Source organism: Eleutherodactylus coqui, chromosome 5, assembly GCF_035609145.1.
Source record: "Eleutherodactylus coqui strain aEleCoq1 chromosome 5, aEleCoq1.hap1, whole genome shotgun sequence".
Classification (NCBI taxonomy): Eukaryota; Metazoa; Chordata; class Amphibia; order Anura; family Eleutherodactylidae; genus Eleutherodactylus; species Eleutherodactylus coqui.
Window position 1 is genome coordinate 67,694,773 of NC_089841.1, and position 22,136 is coordinate 67,716,908.

General features: G+C 40.8%; 1 protein-coding gene across 2 annotated transcripts in view; it reads right to left on the reverse strand.

The window, feature by feature from the left end:
• RUSC2 (RUN and SH3 domain containing 2) overlaps positions 1-9,974 on the reverse strand; it is a 74,653-nt gene extending 64,679 nt beyond the window's left edge. For both annotated transcript variants that reach the window (XM_066602666.1, XM_066602668.1), the window contains exon 1: positions 9,829-9,974. The gene's annotated coding sequence lies outside the window, so the exon portion shown is untranslated. The remainder of the gene's footprint in view (positions 1-9,828) is intronic.
• Positions 9,975-22,136: the final 12,162 nt, after the last annotated feature.

The window sequence follows — 22,136 nt, forward strand, 5'->3', positions numbered from 1 at the left end:
AACTACTATAATACTGCCCCCTATGTACAAGAATATAACTACTATAATACTACCCCCTATGTACAAGAACATAAATACTATAATACTGCCCCCTATGTACAAGAATATAACTACTATAATACTGCCCCCTATGTACAAGAATATAACTACTATAATACTGCCCCCTATGTACAAGAATAGAACTACTATAATAATGTCTCCTATGTACAAGAATATAACTACTATAATACTGCCCCCTATGTACAAGTACATAACTACTATAATACTGCCCCCTATGTACAAGAATATAACTACTATAATACTGCCCCCTATGTACAAGAATATAACTACTATAATACTGCCCCCTATGTACAAGAATATAACTACTATAATACTGCCCCTATGTACAAGAATAGAACTACTATAATAATGTCTCCTATGTACAAGAATATAACTACTATAATACTGCCCCCTATGTGCAAGAATATAACTACTATAATACTGCCCCCCTATGTACAAGAATATAACTACTATAATACTGCCCCCTATGTACTAGAATATAACTACTATAATACTGCCCCTACGTAAAAGAATATAACTACTATAATACTGCCCCTATGTACAAGACTATAACTACTATAATACTGTCCCCTATGTACAAGAATATAACTACAATAATACTGCCCCCTATGTACAAGAATATAAATACTATAATACTGCCACCTATGTACAAGAATATGACTACTATAATACTGCTCCCTATGTACAAGAATATAACTACTATAATACTGCTCCCTATGTACAACAATATAACTACTATAATACTACCTCCTGTGTACAAGAATATATCTACTATAATACTACCTCCTATGTACAATAATATAACTACTATAATACTGCCACCTATGTACAAGAATATAACTACTATAATACTGCCTCCTATGTACAAGAATATAACTACTATAATACTGCCTCCTATGTACAAGAATATAACTACTATAATACTGCCCCCCATGTACAATAATATAACTACTATAATACTGCCACCTATGTACAAGGATATAACTCCTATAGTACTGCCCCTATGTACAAGAATATAACTACAATTATACTGCCCCTATGAACAAGAATATAACTACTATATTACTGCCCCTGGGTACAAGAATATAACTACTATAATATTGCCACCTATGTACAAGAACATAACTACTATAATACTGCCCCCTATGTCCAAGAATATAACTACTATAATACTGCCTCCTATGTACAAGAATATAACTACTATAATACTACCCCTATGTACAAGAACATAACTACTATAATACTGCCCCCTATGTACAAGAATATAAATACTATAATACTGCCACCTATGTACAAGAATATGACTACTATAATACTGCTCCCTATGTACAAGAATATGACTACTATAATACTGCTCCCTATGTACAACAATATAACTACTATAATACTACCTCCTGTGTACAAGAATATATCTACTATAATACTACCTCCTATGTACAATAATATAACTACTATAATACTGCCACCTATGTACAAGAATATAACTACTATAATACTGCCTCCTATGTACAAGAATATAACTACTATAATACTGCCTCCTATGTACAAGAATATAACTACTATAATACTGCCCCCCATGTACAAGAATATAACTACTATAATGCTGCTCCCTATGTACAAGAATATAACTACTATAATACTGTCCCTTATGTATAAGAATAGAACTACTATAATACTGCCCCCCATGTACAATAATATAACTACTATAATACTGCCTCCTATGTACAAGAATATAACTACTATAATACTGCCTCCTATGTACAAGAATATAACTACTATAATACTGCCCCCCATGTACAATAATATAACTACTATAATACTGCCACCTATGTACAAGGATATAACTCCTATAGTACTGCCCCTATGTACAAGAATATAACTACAATTATACTGCCCCTATGAACAAGAATATAACTACTATATTACTGCCCCTGGGTACAAGAATATAACTACTATAATATTGCCACCTATGTACAAGAACATAACTACTATAATACTGCCCCCTATGTACAAGAATATAAATACTATAATACTGCCACCTATGTACAAGAATATAACTACTATAATACTGCTCCCTATGTACAAGAATATAACTACTATAATACTGCTCCCTATGTACAAGAATATAACTACTATAATACTACCTCCTATGTACAAGAATATAACTACTATAATACTACCTCCTATGTACAATAATATAACTACTATAATACTGCCACCTATGTACAAGAATATAACTACTATAATACTGCCCCCTATGTCCAAGAAAATAACTACTATAATACTGCCTCCTATGTACAAGAATATAACTTCTATAATACTACCCCTATGTACAAGAACATAACTACTATAATACTGCCACCTATGTACAAGAATATAACTACTATAATACTGCTCCCTATGTACAAGAATATAACTACTATAATACTGCTCCCTATGTACAAGAATATAACTACTATAATACTGCTCCCTATGTACAACAATATAACTACTATAATACTGCCTCCTATGTACAAGAATATAACTACTATAATACTACCTCCTATGTACAATAATGCAACTACTATAATACTGCCACCTATGTACAAGAATATAACTACTATAATACTGCCCCCTATGTCCAAGAATATAACTACTATAATACTGCCTCCTATGTACAAGAATATAACTACTATAATACTACCCCTATGTACAAGAACATAACTACTATAATACTGCCCCCTATGTACAAGAATATAAATACTATAATACTGCCACCTATGTACAAGAATATAACTACTATAATACTGCTCCCTATGTACAAGAATATAACTACTATAATACTGCTCCCCATGTACAAGAATATAACTACTATAATACTGCTCCCTATGTACAAGAACATAAATACTATAATACTGCCCCCTATGTACAAGAATATAACTACTATAATACTGCCCCCTATGTACAGGAATAGAACTACTATAATACTGCCCCCTATGTACAAGAATAGAACTACTATAATAATGTCTCCTATGTACAAGAATATAACTACTATAATACTGCCCCCTATGTACAAGACTATAACTACTATATTACTGCCCCCTATGTACAAGAATATAACTACTATAATACTGCCCCCTATGTACAAGAATATAACTACTATAATACTGCCCCCTATGTACAATAATATAACTACTATAATACTGTCCCCTATGTACAAGAATATAACTACTATAATACTGCCCCTATGTATAAGAATATAACTACTATAATACTGCCCCCTATGTACAAGAATATAACTACTATAATACTGTCCCCTATGTATAAGAATATAACTACTATAATACTGTCCCATATGTACAAGAATATAACTACTATAATACTGTCCCATATGTACAAGAATATAACTACTATAATACTGCTCCTATGTACAAGAATATAACTACTATAATACTGCCACCTATGTACAAGGATATAACTCCTATAGTACTGCCCCTATGTACAAGAATATAACTACAATTATACTGCCCCTATGAACAAGAATATAACTACTATATTACTGCCCCTGGGTACAAGAATATAACTACTATAATATTGCCCCTATGTAAAAGAATATAACTACTATAATGCTGCCCCCTATGTACTAGAATATAGCTACTATAATACTGCCCCCCATGTACAAGAATATAACTACTATAATGCTGCTCCCTATGTACAAGAATATAACTACTATAATACTGTCCCTTATGTATAAGAATAGAACTACTATAATACTACCCCCTATGTACAAGAACATAACTACTATAATACTGCCCCCTATGTACAAGAATATAAATACTATAATACTGCCACCTATGTACAAGAATATAACTACTATAATACTGCTCCTTATGTACAAGAATATAACTACTATAATACTGCTCCCTATGTACAAGAATATAACTACTATAATACTGCTCCCTATGTACAACAATATAACTACTATAATACTACCTCCTATGTACAAGAATATAACTACTATAATACTACCTCCTATGTACAATAATATAACTACTATAATACTGCCACCTATGTACAAGAATATAACTACTATAATACTGCCCCCTATGTCCAAGAATATAACTACTATAATACTGCCTCCTATGTACAAGAATATAACTACTATAATACTACCCCTATGTACAAGAGCATAACTACTATAATACTGCCCCCTATGTACAAGAATATAAATACTATAATACTGCCACCTATGTACAAGAATATGACTACTATAATACTGCTCCCTATGTACAAGAATATAACTACTATAATACTGCTCCCTATGTACAACAATATAACTACTATAATACTACCTCCTGTGTACAAGAATATATCTACTATAATACTACCTCCTATGTACAATAATATAACTACTATAATACTGCCACCTATGTACAAGAATATAACTACTATAATACTGTCTCCTATGTACAAGAATACAACTACTATAATACTGCCTCCTATGTACAAGAATATAACTACTATAATACTGCCCCCCATGTACAAGAATATAACTACTATAATACTGCCCCCCATGTACAAGAATATAACTACTATAATGCTGCTCCCTATGTACAAGAATATAACTACTATAATACTGTCCCTTATGTATAAGAATAGAACTACTATAATACTACCCCCTATGTACAAGAACATAACTACTATAATACTGCCCCCTATGTACAAGAATATAAATACTATAATACTGCCACCTATGTACAAGAATATAACTACTATAATACTGCTCCCTATGTACAAGAATATAACTACTATAATACTGCTCCCTATGTACAACAATATAACTACTATAATACTGCCTCCTATGTACAAGAATATAACTACTATAATACTACCTCCGATGTACAATAATATAACTACTATAATACTGCCACCTATGTACAAGAATATAACTACTATAATACTGCCCCCTATGTCCAAGAATATAACTACTATAATACTGCCTCCTATGTACAAGAATATAACTACTATAATACTACCCCTATGTACAAGAACATAACTACTATAATACTGCCCCCTATGTACAAAAATATAAATACTATAATACTGCCACCTATGTACAAGAATATAACTACTATAATACTGCTCCCTATGTACAAGAATATAACTACTATAATACTGCCCCCTATGTACAAGAATATAACTACTCTAATACTGCTCCCTATGTACAAGAATATAACTACTATAATACTGCTCCCCATGTACAAGAATATAACTACTATAATACTACCTCCTATATACAATAATATAACTACTATAATACTGCCACCTATGTACAAGAATATAACTACTATAATACTGCCTCCTATGTACAAGAATATAACTACTATAATACTGCCCCCTATGTACAAGAATATAACTACTCTAATACTGCCGCCTATGTACAAGAATATAATTACTATACTACTGCCCCCTATGTAAAGGAATAGAACTACTATAATACTGCTCCTATGTACAAGAATATAATTACTATACTACTGCCCCTATATGCAGGACTATAATTCCTGTACCATAAATAATACTCATCCTTTCACAGATAACAAGCATTTGTGTCTGTGTGTGATATAGATATATTTATGTATAATACAGGAATCTACAGATGGAAATCCTGAGGCTCAAACAAGTTCCCCAGAAATGATATCATCACCCCTGGCTGTAATAACATCCAGTATATGCAGTATGGTATGTCTTTATTATTCCACTGTTATGTCTGCTGAGGAACTACATTTACCATGCAGGGAGTTATTGTAAACAGATGAAGTATTCTGACACGTGCCCAACTGCAGGAATCCAAGCGCAGGTCTCATAAAATAGTCTAAGTTATGTAGTGCATGTGCTGTCTCTAATAAATATGCTTAAAATAAAGCTCCACTTTTAATTAAAGTCTGCTCTATAAGCTCCGAAAGTTTTTCCATTGCTGTTTTCACTTATTTTCTTCTTACCCCTTTACAACTTAGCAAAAACATTCCTGTTGTTACATGAAACCACCAACAAGTAGGCTAGCTGGTGCTGGTGGCTATATATTAACTCTATCTATGGTTTGTCTGAATATGCAGCTTATTAGCATATAACAATGCATTATTTATAAACTGAAAGCCATGACATATTCTATGCTCTAACTAGAGAAGATGAAAATACTGTAGCAGATGAACCAATAACAGCTTACTGATTGTTTCCAGTAAAAACAAATTTGGAAATAATTAAAAGCAATGAAAGACAGTGAAGATTAAAGATAAAAAGTTGCTGAGATTTACATCTGCTGAAAATCGTGACCGCATAACGTGACAAAAAGAAACCATTGATTTCAATGGTTTCCTTTTTCACTATTGGGATTCTCGCGTGTTATAACTACGCGTGAGAAAAAATAGGACTTGTCCTATCTTTTTTGCACGTAGATAATACTACCATGTTTCCCAGAAAATAAGACCTACCCCAAAAATAAACCCTAGCTGGATTTTCAGGTAGGCTTGAAATATAAGCCATACCCTGAAAATAAGTCCTAGCTACACTACATTAAAGAAAAAGAAATACATAACCTAGCAGGCTCGGTCCAGGTCCCACTCGCTCCTCTTCATAGCTCTAATCCGCGCAGTTCTTGGTGCTCATATAACATCACTTCCTGGTTACGGGATTCGTAAATCTCGCCTCCAGGAAGCGATGGATGTGATTGGCTGAGCAGTGGTTGATGAACCAATCAATGCAGCGCTGGATGAATCATTGCATTTGCTGCGGCTGACAGCCAGTTCATAAATCCCACTTCCACAATGCTATGGCTGCCAATCAATGCAGCATTGGATATACCAATCACTGCCTGGTGGCGGGATTTATGAATCTCGTAACCAGGAAGTCATGTTGTACGGGTGCCAAGGACTGCGGCAAGCGCACGCGCTGGAGCTATGAAGAGGAGTGGGGGGACCTGGACCGAGCCTGCTAGGTAAGTATAATAAGGCCTCCCCCAAAAATAAGACCTAGTGCCTCTTTTGGGGCAAAAATTAATATTAGACAGGGTCTTATTTTGGGGAATCATGGTACATGCAAGTTAGTTCGTACAGGACTTCTCTTTTTTTTTCAAACTTGTGCACAATAGTGACAAGCATATTAGTGCATGCACCTATGTGCTTGAGCCGTAACTCCCTCCTAGGGTTGGTCCTATCTTTTCTCGCATGCAGGATTTGCGCGCAGGAAACACGCTTGTGAGGACAAACCCATTGAAATCAATTGCTTTGTTTCGTCATCTTCCATGGACGTGACTTTCACGCGCGCAAAAACCTGCGCAAACACGTTCTTCTGTTTAAGCCCTGAGCCTGGCTAGTAATTTCCTACCTGGTTTTGCTGAATTTGAGTTACATTACTTGTAGTGTTTAGCTGGATCAATCCTGCTGATTGTATTATTGATCGTAGGCCCAATTTCGCGCACACTCAGCACTCTGTTTTATATCTCTGCCACTGAGCCGTGCAAGAGCTCAACATCCCGGGGCCACATTAGAGGTCCTGGAATAAGCTGCTCATCTCTTCTGTCATCCAGGGTGGAGCAAAGAGATAATCATCCCGAGAGATGAAATATTAATTAGCTACATGATCTGTGATGATCATGAGACAGAGGCTATGTGAGAACACCAGGCCTATCGCTGCCACGTAAATACGATCCATGGGGGAAACATATAGGGGTAATATAAAGAGGAGCAGTCCAGAAAAAAAGATTTTAGGTAAACAGACCATGAAACTGGAAACAGACACAATATACACACATAGTGTACATATGATAATCGATGAATCTTGTTATTTGTATAGCGCCAACTTATTCCACAGCGCTTTCAGGTAATTTGATAGATAGATAGATAGATATGAGGTAGATAGATATTGAATAAATATGAGTTAGATAGTTAGATAATAGATAAATATGAATTAGATAGATGTGAGATAGATAGATATGAGATAGATAGATAGATAGATAGACATGAGATAGATATGAGATGGATAGATATGAGATAGATAGATAGATAGATAGACATGAGATAGATATGAGATAGATATGAGATAGATAGATAGATAGATAGATAGATAGATAGATAGATAGATATGAGATAGATAGACAGATCGATAAACATGAGTTTGATAGATATGAGATAGATAGATATGTGATAGATAGATAATAGATAGATATGAGTTAAATAGATGTGAGATAGTTAGATAGATTTGAGATAGATAGATAGATAGATAGATAGATAGATAGATAGAAGAGAGATAGATAGATAGATATGAGATAGATAGATAGATATGAGATAGATAGATATGAGATAGAAATGAGATTGAGATAGATATGAGATAGATAGATAATATTGTTGAGTAACACACGCAGCATACACAGGTCTAAGCATATATACAGTATATATAACTGATATGGGAGTGGTTTAGTAACTGACATTGGGCTTTTTAAGTGTTTTAGAATGATGTGAAACCGCCATGATTAAACTGCTAGAAACTCAGTGATGAAAAAGCACGCATTTGCTGGTCATGGTTTTTAACCCTGTTCTGAACAAAATTAAGTGATTTCATAGAGGATTTTTGTGGTGCTGGAAGATATGTTCATTGTATAGTGACCCTGTACCGACAGTATACGGATGTATACAGACAATGGCAGCATTCTCACCAGATAGAAAATTCAAGCACAGCACCCCAGATGTGATGTGCAGACCCAGCCATACGATAAGCCATAAACCAGTATCTATCCATAGCGCAAAATACATAGACATAGAATACTGACAATATAAAATTCTACATGATCTGCAATGATCATGAGACTGAGGATATGGCGAGAACACAAGGCCTATCGCTGCCCCGTACAAACAGGCCATGAGGGGGGACATACAGGGTTAATTTAAAGAGGAGCAGACCATGAAACCAAGATAGATAGATAGATAGATAGATAGATAGATAGATAGATAGATAGATAGATAGATAGATAGATAGATAGATAGATATGAGATAGATTTGAGAGATAGATATGAGATAGATAGATAGATAGATAGATATGAGATAGATAGATAGATATGAGATAGATAGATATGAGATAGATAGATAGATATGAGAGAGAGAGAGAGATAGATAGATAGATAGATAGATAGATAGATAGATATGAGATAGATAGATATGAGATAGATTTGAGAGATAGATATGAGATAGATAGATAGAGAGAGAGAGAGAGATATGAGATAGATAGAGATATATAAGATAGATTTGAGAGAGATAGATAATATTGATGAGCACAAATGCAGCTTATACAGGCCTATGCGTATATACAATATATAGTGTGCCATATAGAGACAAGGACAGCATCCCCACCAGATAGACAATGACAAGACAAGCACAGTAGCCCAGATGAGATGTACGGAGCCAGGCATCACATATACACAATCATATACCCATCCGTATCCACAGTGCAAAACGCACATAGATACCATATAAATGGCAGACATAATAGATACCATATATAACGCACACATATAGGCGTACACACACACTGCAGGCGTAGATCCATTTGGCTGCTGCACAAGGTGACACAAGACTCAGCGGTGTTGCACATTATTGCACACACACAATGGAGACAGACAGGCGCAGCCCTGAAAGAGCCTATTATGTGGATGACAGCTGGGCCACAGACAGCAGCCTGCATGCAAGGACGCAGGGGGACAGCTCCACAGCCCCTCCATAACCAGCAGCGCCGCCACTCACCCAGCACACAGCTCTGCTCTTCCTAACATGGCTCCTTGTATGTGTGCATCACATTCCTGGCAGCGCTCACACCATCCCACCATCACAGCCCTGCCAGTGCAGCTGGGCTGACGTCAGCACTGCCTCTGCCCAGAGAGAGGCACCACTGGGTCCAGGCAGAGAGGAGGGAGAAGCTGCAAGGTAGCAGGGATGCAAAGGCAGAGGATAGGCGGAGAAGGAGGAGGATGGATGAAGGAAGGGTGGGAAGCAAAGGCTGGATTAACTCTTTCCCTGAAATTTCTGCATGCCCATTTCATGCCCAGCCAACACCGCCTCTTGCAAACGGGCCATCCAATACCAGCTGCTATCTATAAATTGTATTTCATACAGTTAAATAATGTAGACTGTGAGCCCGCCGGGGCCCGGGAATCAGGTCGGTGGGGATTCTCCACAGCGGGCGTAAAATGTCACTAGGAGGGGTGAGGAGGATTGGATCAATGACAGGAGGGTGACAGAATAATACCATCATCGGCTTACAGTCATTACTCTTACGTAATGGGATCATTGGCAGCTTGATGCATTGATGCACGGCCCTAAGAGCTGACACTCCATCTTTGCAAAATGAGGCAAGACATAAATAAAATAAAAATAAATCCTTTTTGTATAGCGCCAACTTATTCCGCAGCGCTTTCAGGTAATTTTTATATATTAGCCCCACGCAGCTGGGTACTCATTTTACCAACCTCGGAAGGATGAGCCAACCACCTGAACCATGCTGGGATTGAACCCGCAACCTTCAGGTCGTGAGCGAGAGCTTAGGACTGCATTTCTGCTGCCTTAAAACTCTGCGCCATACAAGTATTGTATTGTACACTGAGGGCTCATTCACATCAGCATCGCAGGATCCGTTCAGAATCTCCAACGCTGATTTCCACTAAAAAACACAGGAAGAAATAGCCCAGCATGCACCGCTACTCATCCTGTCAAATCTAGCAAAAAGCTGGACAGCCGACGGAAACTGAATGGACTCCATTATAGTCTGTGGGTCAGTCCAGAGCCATTCGGTTCCGACATACGATGGTTCCGTTTTCCAGTTTCCCGAATGGAGTAGGATAATGGAACCCCCCAGTTCTGATGTGAAGGGCTCAGGATGAGGACTGCAGTAAGGTTCTTCTTCATGGTACAGGCTTAGGGCAAAAACACATGGGCACATGCGCTAATACGCTCACCGATACAGAGCATACTAGTTTATAATTTGGGTTTTTTTCCCCTCTCGGACTATTCAAACTCCGTAATGGTTTTACGGGTCCTGCCCTATCTTTTGTGGCGCAGAGTATTTTAACGCGCGGGAATCCCGATAGTGACAATAAAACCGTTGAAATCAGTGGTTTCGTCCCATTATTCAAGCGCGATTTTCACAGCCGCATAACAGTACAAAAACACGCCCATCTGTTTAAGCCCTTAGATACAAATGACTCTGTGGACAAAATACATTTAAGGTCCGTTTACATGCAAAGACAGTCTTTCCAACGATTAAAAGATTGACAGTTTTAGCAATCAGTTTGCATAAAGTGTTAATGGACGCTAATGTCCATTAACACTTTATTAGCTTACTTTAGGTGTAAATGGAGCTCCGGGAGCTGTTTGTAGAGCACAGCATGTAGCCTGAGCTCTGCATACAGCTCCATTGTTCTAGCACAAGCTGTTTGCTGAATACAATGTAATCTCCGACTTCCGTGGAGAACACAGCATGCAGTCCATGTTAACTCTCTCAGGCTGAATGATGGATTTTAAGCTCACCTTAAAATCATCGTTCAGCTGAAAAGTAAAGGATGGCAGCGTTTATATGCAACGATTATCGCCCATATGCCATTGTTTGAACGAATTTTGAGCAATAATTGTTGCGTGTAAATGAGGCTTTAGATAAACTGTATAGCAGACAGTGTCACACATTATAGGCTTACGTCCGGTTCAGACCTCGTTATTGGCTCTGTCCAGGGGTGCCGTAGGGGTTCACGGTTAAGATCCCAAATCAGCACCCCTGGAGGGACCTTACTTAGATGCAATAGCTCAGCAGATAGTATCACACATGTCAAGATTAGATATTACAGCAGACAGTATCACACATAGAGGGATTAGATACATCCAGTACAGCAGATAATATCACAGCAGACAGGATTAGATACAACAGCTCAATAGACAGCATCACACATGATGGATTAGATACCACAGCTCAGCAGACAGTATCACATGTGACAGGATTAGATACACAGGCTCAGCAGACAGTATCACACATGACAGGATTAGATACACAGGTTCAGCAGCACAGTATCACACATGACAGAATTAGATACACAGGCTCAGCAGCACAGTATCACACACGACAGGATGAGATACACAGTCTCAGCAGCACAGTATCACACATGACAGGATTAGATACACAGGCTCAGCAGCACAGTATCACACATGACAGGATTAGATACACAGGCTCACTATCGCACATGATAGGATTGGATACACGGGCTTAGCAGCACAGTATCACACATGACAGGATTAGATACACAGGCTCAGCAGCACAGTATCACACATGACAGGATTAGATACACAGGCTCAGCAGGCAGTATCACACATGGCAGGATTAGATACACAGGCTCAGCAGCACAGTATCGCACATGATAGGATTGGATACACAGGTTTAGCAGCACAGTATCACACATGACAGGATTAGATACACAGGCTTAGCAGGCAGTATCACACATGGCAGGATTAGATACACAGGCTGAGCAGCACAGTATAACACATGGCAGGATTAGATACACAGGCTCAGCAGGCAGTATCACACATGGCAGGATTAGATACACAGGCTCAGCAGCACAGTATAACACATAACAGGATTAGATACACAGGCTTGACAGCACAGTATAACACATAACAGGATTAGATACACAGGCTCAGCAGGCGGTATCACACATGAAGGGATTGGATACACAGGCGCAGCAGCACAGTATCACACATAACAGGATTAGATACACAGGCTCAGCAGGCGGTATCACACATGAAGGGATTGGATACACAGGCTCAGCAGGCGGTATCACACATGATAGAACTTGCTCCGTATAGTGCCAGCTCTGCAGCACCAGCTATGTCATGGGTGAGCGGCCCGCAGGTGCAGTTTGTTGGCCGCTGTCGTGTTGTGTTTGGTAATGAATATGAAGATTTGCTGATGTTCGCTGTCATTATGGACAGACGTTCGACCCGGAGCAAATCTACAGACATTACAGCCTATAATTGAGTTTAATTATAACTGTGTGTCATAGAAATCCTACCTGCGATGACAGCTGAAGCTGTACTGTGCATCCGTCTGCATGTGCCGAGTATTATATCCCAGCGAACATATATGATGGATGAAGAAGCACAGGAAGCGGCACTATGTAGTGATCACCGAGAAGTAGTCCTGTCCAGTTATGTGTGAGAAGTAGTACTGTGATCTAGAAGACGTTGTACTGTGCAGTTAGCAGTAAGGCCGGCTCACTGCGTATTACGTGCACATAATATGCAGTGAATGGAGTCAGTGAAAGTACATTGATTTTCATTGATCCACTCACACCTGCATATATACATTGTGTATAATACGTGCAGCATGTTCTATTTTACCACGTGTTAGGGCGATTGCATAGCAGCAAGCATAGTAGCGCATGAACCAGTGATTTTGTTTTTAAACTCCACAGTATTCCGCGTCAGTTTAAAAAAAAAAAGCGGGAACATATGTCCTGCCATATCTCTCCTCATACGCAGAAAACCTACGTGCGAGAAATATAGGGCAAATCCCAAGTCGAGAATCCCGCTAATCAAAACGAAACCATTATAATCAATGTTTTAATTTTGTCCTGTTTTGCGAGAGCGATTCTCACACTCACATGATTGGACAAAAAAAACGGTCATCTGTTTAAGCCCTTACGCGCGATAGAACCATACTGTTCTATATGGCGGCGTAATAAACGCTGTACATACACAATTACAAGTCAAACTGCGCATGACGCTTGATTTCAATGTGAGCTGTATAAATCCATATGCAGTGAGCTCCCCCTAGTGGCCTCTGCTGGCAGTCAAATGTTATCATGTAACTACTGATGTATGGTCAGAGGATTTGGAGCTACGTAATCTCATAAAGACAAAGTTTCGGTCACTATAACACATTGTGAAATTTATCAGCACATTATTTTGAATCTATTTAGAATAGACCACCCCAGATAATACAATTAACCCCTTCAGCATCCTAAACTACCAGTAATGTTATATGTTATCCCCCATATGCTAAAGGTTCAAGACTTGCTATAGTTTATCATAGTTCTCTTTTGTAACTAGTTATGCATCTGTGTGAGCAAACCCAGGTCAGGACATGTTTTCAGCCTATGGATATAAGCAGGAGTGTTCCTATTCACTGACAGGAAGCAGTGATCTTTGAAGAGAAATCCTATTTAGGGCATTGACAGACAACCGTATTTTCGGAATGTTTTGCGGGCATGAAAATCACACCAGAAAAACGTGACAAAGCGAAGCCATTGATTTCAATTGTTTCGTTTTCACAGGTGTGTTTCTCGCGTGGTAATAATATAGGCCTGCCCTATCTTTCTCGCACATAGTTTTTTATATACGTCAGAAAAGACAAGTCCGATCCGATCTTTCTGCTTTTATTTTAATTCCGCGCACAATAGCACACAGTTTATATAGAGTAACAAAAACTGCTTTTGACTGGTACGTGCGTAAATATGCTACGTTGCGGCGAGCGTATTTGCGCATCTGCTCATCTGTTGCAGCCCGTAGTGTCATATGGTCTTCCTAGTTGCACAGAGGGACAGAATACAGCAGGGAGTTACTGACAGCTCTCTGCTCCATGGCGGAGGCCTCAGTCACAGCGTGTTCCCGGCGCACAGGAAGGGTGGGTTTTCCTGCAGTTTCCAAAACATTCCACAAGACATAAGATTCCTCACATTCATCTGCAGACGTCAGAGGAGAGCGGAATTCCAGACGTTTCTCACATGGGTAGCACTAGATCTGATCTTATATGGGTCCTGATCAAAGGCTTCGGGCTCATTCACATTGCCGCTTGTTTTCTGTCCTGCTATTCCACCAGAGGAGCAGCAAAATAGCCAAAAACTGTTCTGTTTGACTTCCTATTGATTTGTGAGATTTTCCAAGCTTCGGTTATGCTCCGTTCTGTTCCCTTCCGTCGGCTTTCTGTGTTGTTTTTTTTTATTTTTTAAATAGCGCAGACTGCAGCATTTTTTTTTCTACTAAGAAAATGGAAAGCAAATGCAAGGACCCTCCTTTTTTTACATTAAACTCATGGGTGTCAGAACCAACTGGAAAGGTTTCTGTTTGGTTTCGTCTTTACTGTCCGTCCGACGGATTCGTTTTTAAATAAACACGCACAGAAGAAAGACAAAAAAACAGATCCGTTAAAAATGCATGCAAACAGAACAAAACAGGAACAAACTGATAAAAATGGTCCATTTTTTTCAGATCTGTCTGCCAGATCCATAAAAAAAATAGAAATGATTAGAGATGAGCGAACGTGCTCGGCCACGCCCCTTTTTCACCCGAATACCGCGATTTCCGAGTACTTCCGTACTCGGGCGAAAAAATTCGGGGGGCGCCGTGGCGGCACGGGGGGTAGCAGTGGGGAATGGGGGGGAGAGGGAGAGAGAGAGGGCTCCCCCCTGTTCCCCGCTGCTACCCCCCGCACCGCCACGCCTCTCTTACCGCCCCCCGGCGCCCCCCGAATCTTTTCACCCGAGTACTGAAGTACTCGAAAATGGCGGTACTCGGGTGCGTAAGTACTCGAAAGGAGTACGTTCGCTCATCTCTAGAAATTATGTTTTCTGCTTAGTTGCATTTTAAAGGTGTTTTTCAGGAATATACGATTGATCAGCTAGGGTTCACTGCCCGCTGCCCACGCCTCAATACACAGGAGTCAAAGCAGAAACTGTAAGCCCAGTATAGTGGCCGATCCTTGTGTGGCTCTCATTAATTTTAATGACAGCTGCACCTGCAGTTACAAGTGTTGGCCACTATACAGGGGTCGGAGCAGCAGCATTTGCTTTGTATTGTAGCGCTAACATCGGGCACCGGATCAGCTAATTGGCCAAGATCCTGAGCAGTGAACCCCAGGCAATCATCTATTCCTGACCTATCCTTGGTATAGATCTCCAATCTTATTTTCCTGGAAAACCCCTTAAATTCCGTGTTGCTATCCATTTCATTGCAAAAAAAACTGATTCATCCAAACCAGAAAGCAAACTGCTGATGTGAATGAGCCCAAACATGGTATCTACCTATGTAATGCAATGGCATAATATAGAATGATATAATACAATACAACACATAACCTCCCAAGCATCCTGTTCTTCACAAGATTGCTCACGAAACAAACCTCAAAGGTGCGAAGTTTTGCAAATTTTGTGCTAGTTTCTAGGCAGATCAGGTTGGGGCCTAGACATGACCCAGGGATTCGGATGATGGCAGGAATGTATAATGTGTAGCAGCCTACCTGCTGCCTGTGAAATCAGTCCATCTCAGGGCGGATTCAGATGAGCGTGGTTTTGTCCCCTTATGCGACCATGACTATCACGGCAGTATAATGGGACAAAACAGAGGCGTAACTTGGGAAGCTCCTGGGCCCCAATGCAAAACCTAGAATGGGGCCCCCAACTATAATGCTTTATTTATAGTACTGGGCTCCCTATATGGAGAAGAGAGGCCTTATGGGCCCCCTAAGGCTCCTGGGCCTGGAAGCAACCGCATCCTCTATAGTTACACCCTTGAGACGAAACGAAACCACTGACCTCTATGGGATTTCTGTGGCCCCGTTTTCACCACCTCTGGTCCGGCCTCTGATTTGTATGGCCAGGAAAGGATAGGACTTTCTCTATCTTTTACTGCGCACAGTAAATACAATGTGCGGGAGAGATCGGGCAGCACCCGTCTTCCTACCTCTTTTTTAAAACTCCTGGCACGGAGTTTGAACTGCCGGCGAAGGGGAAGGGGCTCCCCTTGTTCAGGCACACCTATGCTCCATACTGCCGAGTATAGTTGCACCTACAGCAGTGCAAATAAGCCCCTAAAGGGGTGATTCCAATAATAGAAGTATATTGACATATTTGTGTTTTACTATATAACAATATTGTACTGCAGTGGCTACCATTATGTAAGTTTTTAGGGGGAAAAAACAACTAAATCCTCCACTTTATGGCAGTCATATGCCTGTGTGGACACAGATTCTCCACTGGAGTGACTTTTGGTCTTTGTCTTACCAGCCCCAGGATATGGAATTATATGGAACTATTTATCACCAATTTCTGTGAAGCTTTGGCTTTATGCTTTTGGTAATTGACACTATGGAAAATAAATCTGCTTCCAAGTGTCAGTTCCCTTGCAGACTGCAGCAGGTTTTCAATCCAGTTTTTTGTGAAAGTTTGTTGCCGTCACTTTGATTTCTACATTCACAAATTTTCTAGGTTCTGCTTTAATTATGGGGTTGCATCTCGGGTCTGTATTAATTTTGAGGACAGATAAGGGGTCTGATATAAGGGCCAGTGCAAAATCTGCAAAACGGCCCCCAGCTACCATGTCTCATTTATGATACTGGTGTCTTATTTTGTGACATAGGGATTTTTGATCCCCTCCTGGCTCCAGAGCCCAGGTGTGACTGCTACCTCTATGTCGAGGAAGGATAGTAGGTGACACAGGGTCAGAATACCAGGTGGAGCACGGACATACAAAAATAAAAATGTCTTTATTACAACCAAAACCAGAAAGAGAACATGCTTAAGAAATAGTTAACAAAGAATGTAGTAAATGCTACATACTTTAACGTCTGGCACACAGGCCTGGCTATCACTATTACTCCTTATTCACACAAGCATTTTTACGTGGCTAATTAAGCTGTGATTAAAAACTTGCGACCATGTGAAACATTGAATTACAATGCGTTCATTCACATTATTATCCGATTATTAGCCACATAAAAACGCCCAGCCGGTGAAGATGGGACATTGTGGCCAAATATGCCGTCCGATGTTTTGAAGCAGCTGAAAAAGATAGGTCTTGCCCTATCTTTCGGCTGTGATTAGCCAGCAGCTCCCATGGGTTTTATGGGAGCTGCTGAAAAAGGAGGGAGAGAGAGTTTAGCAGTGGCTAGTGCTCCTAAACTATGTCAGCTGTCTCTCTTGAAGGAGTCAGTTGAAGGATTTATGCCGGCCGAAGGCATTCAGGGCTGTGGCGTCTATGTGGCCAGGGTAATGGACGAGAAAACGCGAGCTTTAGCTGCGACTTGGTTGCAATTTTCGTGCGTTTTTCGTCTTCGATGCGTCCAGACGACAAACGCATCGCCCGTGTGAAGGAGGCCTTAACCACAGCATTAGGCAATTTACAGATAATAATGACAATTACAACCAAGTACTCTGTGCGACGGGTAAAGTAAGTTTCTGTGAAAAGTACCAATCCAGGGATTGCGGATTACTGCACACAGTCTGAATGTAACAAAGAAGTCGTATGTGAGTTTTGTTTGTAACAGACAACCAAACACGTTTTTAACGCACAAGTTGCAATAAAGTTCTGACTCGTCTCCGATTATGTAACTAATGTGCATTAGCCAACAGATATGCTAATGTATGGCTGCATAAAGTTGGATGTTTCTGTCACTGTCTCTATTTAACAGGCCTGCTTACTGTTGTGAACTAAATACTTGTGTGCACACACTTGGCTTTTATTGAGGTCCGTCTTCACTTACGACCTCCAGCGTCCTCGGTACTGGGCTGAGGGTAAACAGACTCTCAAAGTCCGTAGGTGGTTTCCAGTCTGGAAAGTTGTGGAATGACGTGTCGCTCTCCATAGCGGTTCCAGCAGCAGTGACCTTAGCTATAGTCTGTGATTCTGCCGCACAACCTACTTTAGCCTTGCTCCTCTAGAAATCCTTCATGAGCATAGCATTTGCTTAGACAGCGATAAACAGGACAGCAAAGTTCTCAGCGGCCTGTTACCTCAGTCCATTGCTGCTCTCTCCACCACGCACCTCACAGTACCCCCACATTAACTCTCTACTTCCTCTTCCCCAGACCCAGAGTACCATGTGAGCCCCACTGCCAATCAGAAAATTCGTAATAAAGGCCACTGCAAAGCCTTCACCTCTCAATAATGAACTGAGCATTCCTGCAGAATCAATCAATCGCAAATAAACATAAACAGCTCATAGCAACCCCTCTACTGCACTCCTGGCATCAGCACTCATATGCTGAGTGCCATGATGACAGGAGTTTGGGACATTGACGCTGCAGCCTCTGATTTACCGCAGCGTCACCGGACTTCCACCAGGCCGTCTACCTGGAAGCTGGCGCCAGGACTGTAACAGGCATTCAGCTGTGTACCAGGGGGGCCGAAGAGAGGTAAGTATGCTTTTTTTATTTTTCTCCTGGCTGCTTGGATAAAATACCCCTAATATCTAATTACAGTGTAACAATATGAACACTCTGTAGATTATAATATGAGGACTGTTATATCACAGCATAAGAAGCAGCTGTGGAGGAGGGGACTGGATGTTAACACAGCCACTCAGTCAGACCTATATCCATTAGGCTGCAGTATGGAGAAGCTATTAGCAACCCCCTCCTCCCCGCCCTACACTTACATTATACAGGGAGAGCAGTTTCTTGTCCCTGGGGCTGGATCTGTCTTATATGACATTAATCACCAGACAGGACTGGGTTCGAATCGTGGGCCCTCCGGTCCAAGAAATACAGAAATTTTTTTTCACGCCAGAAATGTTCTTCAGCGCTGACGAGGCAATGAATCCATGTCAAGTGGATGTTTACGCAACTTTGTAAATACTTTGCTTTATATACCTCATACTGATTTTAAGATACATTATGTCTTTATACTCCAGTCACATCCAGAGCTGCAATAACAGTTGCATTATGTATTTCCCCTAGTAGCATATACCATTAATCAGCTGAGGTTTCCAATTTAATGTATTTGCATCTACAAGTAAAAATCATGATCATGGTGATAATAGAATAAGAAAATCAGTCGGTTTTGTGACTTGACACTATTCACTGTGTAGACGGTCATCAATAATAAATTAAGGTCACATTCTGAGGATGGGACAGAAAAGAATAAACAAACGTCAGATATCCGGACACTAAATAGATGTCATCCTATGGGATGAGGAGGACTAGTATTTGCTGCTGACACCTAGTGGTAATTTTCTGTACTTCAAGTCATGTCATGAGGGAAAGGATTTGGGGAAATCCATGCATATTAACTATATATAAATATGTAGGGACATCAGCGGCAAACCCGCTGTTATGGGGTCTTCTGAGCCTGTCACTGTTATGGTAACATCTGTGGATCTCTTTTGGAGGGATAGTACCTATTTTTACTCAAGTCCCTCTTTGCCTCTTAAATGTCTCTCTTTTTGACCTGGGAAACTATATTGCTCCATAAAATATTTGTATGGTTCCATGACTGTATATAAGACCCAAATTTGCATATTATTCCATCATATTGTCCACTTCGGACTTTAAACATTTGCACTTTCCAATGATTTTTGTGCTAATTAGAGATGAGCGAGCACCAAAATGCTCGGGTGCTCGTTACTCGGGACGAACTTTTCGCGATGCTCGAGGGTTCGTTTCGAGTAACAAACCCCATTGAAGTCAATGGGCGACCCGAGCATTTTTGTATTTCGCCGATGCTCGCTAAGGTTTCCTTGTGTGAAAATCTGGGCAATTCAAGAAAGTGATGGGAACGACACAGCAACGGATAGGGCAGGCGAGGGGCTACATGTTGGGCTGCATCTCAAGTTCACAGGTCCCACTATTAAGCCACAATAGCGGCAAGAGTGGGGGCCCCCCCCCCCTCCCAAAAACTTTTACTTCTGAAAAGCCCTCATTAGCATGGCATACCTTTGCTAAGCACCACACTACCTCCAACAAAGCACAATCACTGCCTGCATGACACTCCACTGCCACTTCTCCTGGGTTACATGCTGCCCAACCGCCCCCCCTCCCCCCCACAGCGCACACCAAAGTGTCCCTGCGCAGCCTTCAGCTGCCCTCATGCCACACCACCCTCATGTCTATTTAGAAGTGCGTCTGCCATGACGAGGAACCGCAGGCACACACTGCAGAGGGTTGGCACGGCTAGGCAGCGACCCTCTTTAAAAGGGGCGGGGCGATAGCCCACAATGCTGTACAGAAGCAATGAGAAATAGAATCCTGTGCCACCGCCATCAGGAGCTGCACACGTGGGCATAGCAATGGGGAACCTATGTGCCACACACTATTCATTCTGTCAAGGTGTCTGCATGCCCCAGTCAGACCGGGCTTTTTAATTCATAGACACAGGCAGGTACAACTCCCTATTGTGAAGTCCCTGTCGACCGACAGCATGGGTGGCTCCCTGGAACCCACCGGCGATACACAAAAATATCCCATTGCATTGCCCAACACAGCTGAGGTAGTAATGTCGTGCTTAATGCAGATGGGCTTCGGCCCACACTGCATTCCCCAGTCAGACTGGGGTTCTTTACAAGTGGAAACAGATGCATTTATAATTCCCTGTGGACCCACAGCATGGGTGGGTGCCAGGAAGCCACCGGCGGTACATAGAAATATCCCATTGCATTGCTCAACACAGCTGAGGTAGTAATGTCGTGCTTAATGCAGGTGGGCTTCGGCCCACACTGCATGCCCCAGTCAGACTGGGGTTCTTTACAAGTGGACACATGTAGGTTAAACTCCGTGTGCACCTATAGCATGGGTGGCTCCCTGGAACCCACCGGCGGTACATAAAAATATCCCATTGCATTGCCCAACACAGCTGAGGTAGTAATGTCGTGCTTAATGCAGGTGGGCTTCGGCCCACACTGCATGCCCCAGTCAGACTGGTAATATGTACCTTAACAGTAACCGCGTTGGTGGTAATGTGTTGGTGACTGCGGACCTAGTAGCGCGGTTTTGTTTTGTTGGTTTTCGGAATGTGGCCAGGATTAAGTGGGCTGTGGCGGGGGATGTTTTTGAGGCACTACGTGTCCTCTCCACGTGTCCGTGGTTATATGCACCTTAACAGTAACAGCGTTGGTGGGAAATGGCCTCGCCGCCATCATGTCTTTGGGAAGCCTCTGTTTCCACACCCCAGAGACATACCATTCGCAGCGGTATAGGCAGAGCCCATAATTAGTAACATTTCAGCCGTAGCATTAGGACAGGCCCCACTAACATATCACTAGCAGCATTATAGGGGGAGCACAGTATGCATTCCATTTCAGTAAT